Source organism: Pungitius pungitius, chromosome 1 (assembly GCF_949316345.1).
Source record: "Pungitius pungitius chromosome 1, fPunPun2.1, whole genome shotgun sequence".
Taxonomy (NCBI): Eukaryota; Metazoa; Chordata; class Actinopteri; order Perciformes; family Gasterosteidae; genus Pungitius; species Pungitius pungitius.
Genome location: NC_084900.1, coordinates 22,089,506 through 22,095,505, shown reverse-complemented (window position 1 = coordinate 22,095,505; position 6,000 = coordinate 22,089,506). Strand labels below are relative to the sequence as shown.

At 42.3% G+C, this 6,000-nt stretch overlaps 1 protein-coding gene and 7 non-coding genes across 8 annotated transcripts in view; 1 reads left to right on the top strand and 7 right to left on the bottom strand.

The window, feature by feature from the left end:
* Positions 1-6,000, top strand: part of LOC119222625 (kelch domain-containing protein 8B-like) — a 293,155-nt gene that overhangs the window by 84,009 nt on the left and 203,146 nt on the right. The gene's annotated exons all lie outside the window — the stretch shown is intronic.
* On the bottom strand, positions 730-802 carry trnar-ccu (transfer RNA arginine (anticodon CCU)). Its single transcript has one exon. It is a non-coding gene; the product is annotated as a tRNA-Arg (tRNA).
* Positions 1,537-1,609, bottom strand: trnar-ccu (transfer RNA arginine (anticodon CCU)). Its single transcript has one exon. It is a non-coding gene; the product is annotated as a tRNA-Arg (tRNA).
* Positions 2,344-2,416, bottom strand: trnar-ccu (transfer RNA arginine (anticodon CCU)). Its single transcript has one exon. It is a non-coding gene; the product is annotated as a tRNA-Arg (tRNA).
* Positions 3,151-3,223, bottom strand: trnar-ccu (transfer RNA arginine (anticodon CCU)). Its single transcript has one exon. It is a non-coding gene; the product is annotated as a tRNA-Arg (tRNA).
* trnar-ccu (transfer RNA arginine (anticodon CCU)) lies at positions 3,958-4,030 on the bottom strand. The gene has a single exon. It is a non-coding gene; the product is annotated as a tRNA-Arg (tRNA).
* trnar-ccu (transfer RNA arginine (anticodon CCU)) lies at positions 4,765-4,837 on the bottom strand. Its single transcript has one exon. It is a non-coding gene; the product is annotated as a tRNA-Arg (tRNA).
* trnar-ccu (transfer RNA arginine (anticodon CCU)) lies at positions 5,572-5,644 on the bottom strand. Its single transcript has one exon. It is a non-coding gene; the product is annotated as a tRNA-Arg (tRNA).

Below are 6,000 nucleotides of genomic sequence, written 5' to 3'. Positions count from 1 at the left end.
TGTAAATACAAAAAAGGTCCAATGTCGTTCCCCGAACAACACAAAATGTCATTTTTGACTTACTTACAATAAGTAATATTTTGCTTGGCTAATGTGCATTTGATCACTACACAATGGACGTGAACATTTTTGTATTCTTTGAAAATACTGGAGCAATGCAATAATGTTAGGCAGTAGAAAAAGCGCCAAAATGTTTAGGAATCCTTGTATGGAGAAGTGACTTTATAGCAACATCTGTAGACTAATATACAATGAGTTGTCCAACGACTCTTGTGTGCTTCTGATGTGCAAATTTGCCCTTTTAACACGTCATTGTTGCAACACTGTGGGTACATTCTCAAGATGGTGTATTATGACTGTATTTCCACTTATACTGCAATGGCAGTTATGGAAAAACCAACAGTCTGTTAGCAGAGGATGGTTTCGATCCACCGACCTCTGGGTTATGGGCCCAGCACGCTCCCGCTGCGCCACTCTGCTATGGATCATAGGTTGTGACTCAAAGTTACGATTCTTGATTTCAACTAGTTTTAAACTAAAAACGTTTTAACGCAAAGCACCAATGTCGAACAGCCGCACATTGATTTAAGAACCTGTGGATGATTTTAACAACCATGTTAGATTGCGATGAGTGAGTGGTAAAAAGTCAGTTAGCAGAGGATGGTTTCGATCCATCGACCTCTGGGTTATGGGCCCAGCACGCTTCCGCTGCGCCACTCTGCTGTAAATCACCCCAGATGGGACTCGAACCCACAATCCCTGGCTTAGGAGGCCAGTGCCTTGTCCATTAGGGCACTGGGGCTTTAATGTAAATACAAAAAAGTTCCAATGTCGTTCCCCGAACAACACAAAATGTCATTTTTGACTTACTTACAATAAGTAATATTTTGCTTGGCTAATGTGCATTTGATCACTACACAATGGACGTGAACATTTTTGTATTCTTTGAAAATACTGGAGCAATGCAATAATGTTAGGCAGTAGAAAAAGCGCCAAAATGTTTAGGAATCCTTGTATGGAGAAGTGACTTTATAGCAACATCTGTAGACTAATATACAATGAGTTGTCCAACGACTCTTGTGTGCTTCTGATTTGCAAATTTGCCCTTTTAACACGTCATTGTTGCAACACTGTGGGTACATTCTCAAGACGGTGTATTATGACTGTATTTCCACTTATACTGCAATGGCAGTTATGGAAAAACCAACCGTCTGTTAGCAGAGGATGGTTTCGATCCACCGACCTCTGGGTTATGGGCCCAGCACGCTCCCGCTGCGCCACTCTGCTATGGATCATAGGTTGTGACTCAAAGTTACGATTCTTGATTTCAACTAGTTTTAAACTAAAAACGTTTTAACGCAAAGCACCAATGTCGAACAGCCGCACATTGATTTAAGAACCTGTGGATGATTTTACCAACCATGTTAGAATGCAGTGAGTGAGTGGTAAAAAGTCAGTTAGCAGAGGATGGTTTCGATCCATCGACCTCTGGGTTATGGGCCCAGCACGCTTCCGCTGCGCCACTCTGCTGTAAATCACCCCAGATGGGACTCGAACCCACAATCCCTGGCTTAGGAGGCCAGTGCCTTGTCCATTAGGCCACTGGGGCTTTTATGTAAATACAAAAAAGTTCCAATGTCGTTCCCCGAACAACACAAAATGTCATTTTTGACTTACTTACAATAAGTAATATTTTGCTTGGCTAATGTGCATTTGATCACTACACAATGGACGTGAACATTTTTGTATTCTTTGAAAATACTGGAGCAATGCAATAATGTTAGGCAGTAGAAAAAGCGCCAAAATGTTTAGGAATCCTTGTATGGAGAAGTGACTTTATAGCAACATCTGTAGACTAATATACAATGAGTTGTCCAACGACTCTTGTGTGCTTCTGATGTGCAAATTTGCCCTTTTAACACGTCATTGTTGCAACACTGTGGGTACATTCTCAAGACGGTGTATTATGACTGTATTTCCACTTATACTGCAATGGCAGTTATGGAAAAACCAACCGTCTGTTAGCAGAGGATGGTTTAGATCCATCGACCTCTGGGTTATGGGCCCAGCACGCTCCCGCTGCGCCACTCTGCTACGGAACATAGGTTGTGACTCAAAGTTACGATTCTTGATTTCAACTAGTTTTAAACTAAAAATGTTTTAACGCAAAGCACAAATGTCGAACAGCCGCACATTGATTTAAGAACCTGTGGATGATTTCACCAACCATGTTAGAATGCAGTGAGTGAGTGGTAAAAAGTGAGTTAGCAGAGGATGGTTTCGATCCATCGACCTCTGGGTTATGGGCCCAGCACGCTTCCGCTGCGCCACTCTGCTGTAAATCACCCCAGATGGGACTCGAACCCACAATCCCTGGCTTAGGAGGCCAGTGCCTTGTCCATTAGGCCACTGGGGCTTTTATGTAAATACAAAAAAGGTCCAATGTCGTTCCCCGAACAACACAAAATGTCATTTTTGACTTACTTACAATAAGTAATATTTTGCTTGGCTAATGTGCATTTGATCACTACACAATGGACGTGAACATTTTTGTATTCTTTGAAAATACTGGAGCAATGCAATAATGTTAGGCAGTAGAAAAAGCGCCAAAATGTTTAGGAATCCTTGTATGGAGAAGTGACTTTATAGCAACATCTGTAGACTAATATACAATGAGTTGTCCAACGACTCTTGTGTGCTTCTGATGTGCAAATTTGCCCTTTTAACACGTCATTGTTGCAACACTGTGGGTACATTCTCAAGACGGTGTATTATGACTGTATTTCCACTTATACTGGAATGGCAGTTATGGAAAAACCAACCGTCTGTTAGCAGAGGATGGTTTCGATCCACCGACCTCTGGGTTATGGGCCCAGCACGCTCCCGCTGCGCCACTCTGCTATGGATCATAGGTTGTGACTCAAAGTTACGATTCTTGATTTCAACTAGTTTTAAACTAAAAATGTTTTAACGCAAAGCACAAATGTCGAACAGCCGCACATTGATTAAAGAACCTGTGGATGATTTCACCAACCATGTTAGAATGCAGTGAGTGAGTGGTAAAAAGTCAGTTAGCAGAGGATGGTTTCGATCCATCGACTTTTGGGTTATGGGCCCAGCACGCTTGCGCTGCGCCACTCTGCTGTAAATCACCCCAGATGGGACTCGAACCCACAATCCCTGGCTTAGGAGGCCAGTGCCTTGTCCATTAGGCCACTGGGGCTTTTATGTAAATACAAAAAAGTTCCAATGTCGTTCCCCGAACAACACAAAATGTCATTTTTGACTTACTTACAATAAGTAATATTTTGCTTGGCTAATGTGCATTTGATCACTACACAATGGACGTGAACATTTTTGTATTCTTTGAAAATACTGGAGCAATGCAATAATGTTAGGCAGTAGAAAAAGCGCCAAAATGTTTAGGAATCCTTGTATGGAGAAGTGACTTTATAGCAACATCTGTAGACTAATATACAATGAGTTGTCCAACGACTCTTGTGTGCTTCTGATGTGCAAATTTGCCCTTTTAACACGTCATTGTTGCAACACTGTGGGTACATTCTCAAGACGGTGTATTATGACTGTATTTCCACTTATACTGCAATGGCAGTTATGGAAAAACCAACCGTCTGTTAGCAGAGGATGGTTTCGATCCACCGACCTCTGGGTTATGGGCCCAGCACGCTCCCGCTGCGCCACTCTGCTATGGATCATAGGTCGTGACTCAAAGTTACGATTCTTGATTTCAACTAGTTTTAAACTAAAAACGTTTTAACGCAAAGCACCAATGTCGAACAGCCGCACATTGATTTAAGAACCTGTGGATGATTTTACCAACCATGTTAGAATGCAGTGAGTGAGTGGTAAAAAGTCAGTTAGCAGAGGATGGTTTCGATCCATCGACCTCTGGGTTATGGGCCCAGCACGCTTCCGCTGCGCCACTCTGCTGTAAATCACCCCAGATGGGACTCGAACCCACAATCCCTGGCTTAGGAGGCCAGTGCCTTGTCCATTAGGCCACTGGGGCTTTTATGTAAATACAAAAAAGTTCCAATGTCGTTCCCCGAACAACACAAAATGTCATTTTTGACTTACTTACAATAAGTAATATTTTGCTTGGCTAATGTGCATTTGATCACTACACAATGGACGTGAACATTTTTGTATTCTTTGAAAATACTGGAGCAATGCAATAATGTTAGGCAGTAGAAAAAGCGCCAAAATGTTTAGGAATCCTTGTATGGAGAAGTGACTTTATAGCAACATCTGTAGACTAATATACAATGAGTTGTCCAACGACTCTTGTGTGCTTCTGATGTGCAAATTTGCCCTTTTAACACGTCATTGTTGCAACACTGTGGGTACATTCTCAAGACGGTGTATTATGACTGTATTTCCACTTATACTGCAATGGCAGTTATGGAAAAACCAACCGTCTGTTAGCAGAGGATGGTTTCGATCCACCGACCTCTGGGTTATGGGCCCAGCACGCTCCCGCTGCGCCACTCTGCTACGGAACATAGGTTGTGACTCAAAGTTACGATTCTTGATTTCAACTAGTTTTAAACTAAAAATGTTTTAACGCAAAGCACAAATGTCGAACAGCCGCACATTGATTTAAGAACCTGTGGATGATTTCACCAACCATGTTAGAATGCAGTGAGTGAGTGGTAAAAAGTCAGTTAGCAGAGGATGGTTTCGATCCACCGACCTCTGGGTTATGGGCCCAGCACGCTTCCGCTGCGCCACTCTGCTGTAAATCACCCCAGATGGGACTCGAACCCACAATCCCTAGCTTAGGAGGCCAGTGCCTTGTCCTTTAGGCCACTGGGGCTTTTATGTAAATACAAAAAAGGTCCAATGTCGTTCCCCGAACAACACAAAATGTCATTTTTGACTTACTTACAATAAGTAATATTTTGCTTGGCTAATGTGCATTTGATCACTACACAATGGACGTGAACATTTTTGTATTCTTTGAAAATACTGGAGCAATGCAATAATGTTAGGCAGTAGAAAAAGCGCCAAAATGTTTAGGAATCCTTGTATGGAGAAGTGACTTTATAGCAACATCTGTAGACTAATATACAATGAGTTGTCCAACGACTCTTGTGTGCTTCTGATGTGCAAATTTGCCCTTTTAACACGTCATTGTTGCAACACTGTGGGTACATTCTCAAGACGGTGTATTATGACTGTATTTCCACTTATACTGCAATGGCAGTTATGGAAAAACCAACCGTCTGTTAGCAGAGGATGGTTTCGATCCACCGACCTCTGGGTTATGGGCCCAGCACGCTCCCGCTGCGCCACTCTGCTACGGAACATAGGTTGTGACTCAAAGTTACGATTCTTGATTTCAACTAGTTTTAAACTAAAAATGTTTTAACGCAAAGCACAAATGTCGAACAGCCGCACATTGATTTAAGAACCTGTGGATGATTTCACCAACCATGTTAGAATGCAGTGAGTGAGTGGTAAAAAGTCAGTTAGCAGAGGATGGTTTCGATCCATCGACCTCTGGGTTATGGGCCCAGCACGCTTCCGCTGCGCCACTCTGCTGTAAATCACCCCAGATGGGACTCGAACCCACAATCCCTGGGTTAGGAGGCCAGTGCCTTGTCCATTAGGCCACTGGGGCTTTTATGTAAATACAAAAAAGGTCCAATGTCGTTCCCCGAACAACACAAAATGTCATTTTTGACTTACTTACAATAAGTAATATTTTGCTTGGCTAATGTGCATTTGATCACTACACAATGGACGTGAACATTTTTGTATTCTTTGAAAATACTGGAGCAATGCAATAATGTTAGGCAGTAGAAAAAGCGCCAAAATGTTTAGGAATCCTTGTATGGAGAAGTGACTTTATAGCAACATCTGTAGACTAATATACAATGAGTTGTCCAACGACTCTTGTGTGCTTCTGATGTGCAAATTTGCCCTTTTAACACGTCATTGTTGCAACACTGTGGGTACATTCTCAAGACGGTGTAT